The sequence below is a fragment of the Camelina sativa genome, chromosome 15 (assembly GCF_000633955.1).
Source record: "Camelina sativa cultivar DH55 chromosome 15, Cs, whole genome shotgun sequence".
NCBI classification, from domain to species: domain Eukaryota; kingdom Viridiplantae; phylum Streptophyta; class Magnoliopsida; order Brassicales; family Brassicaceae; genus Camelina; species Camelina sativa.
In genome coordinates, this window is record NC_025699.1 from 9,454,896 (window position 1) to 9,455,703 (window position 808).

An 808-nucleotide genomic window follows, 5' to 3' on the forward strand; every position below is an offset into this window, starting at 1 on the left:
AAAAACTATCAGAGTTGGTTAAAAGAAAATGACAGTTTACTACTGGTATTGTCATTGCTTTTAATAAGATGGGTTTTTAGTTTGATTTTTCTTCATTACTATTAGAAATCAAACTAAATTCGAAAAGCTGACAGAATTAACCGAATCGGAAAGCAAGCAAAAAACGTAGTCGACGAAATCCTCTCAAACAAGCTTTGTAATGTCTAATACTTTTTTATACGCAACAACAACATATATATCATAATAATTTGTAATGAAAAGTTAAAAGCAGCAAGAGAGCCTAAAAATTGTCGATCGTAAATAAAATACTCGTTGGAACAAAACAAAAACAAAAGGATCTTAAGTATTCAATTTTAATAGTTGTTGATTAAAGAAGTTCATATGGTGTATATAATCACGCTAATCCTACTTACATTTAGTTTGTGATTCTACTAATTGGAAATTGTAACAACCAAAAATACAAGATATTTGCATTCTATTTTGCTACAATACAATTTTTTACTTTGTGTCTTAAAAAGAAAACTCACTTAATTTTATCTTATTATTGGGCAGAAGAATTCCACTAAATTTGAATATAACCGCATTTTACAGTAATCAAGTTGTGAAGGCTGGTCTAGTAACAATAAGACGAGTCCGGGAAGAAAAAAAAAAACCACGAGTACAACGTTACAATCGCGTCCCTAACTCTCTCTTTTTCTCTCTCTCTCTCTCTCCGAATAATTCGAACAGAAAAAATTATAATTTTCCTGAGAAATACAAAACACACAAAAAAGAAACACAAAAAAAAAAAAAAAAAACTTTGAACTTG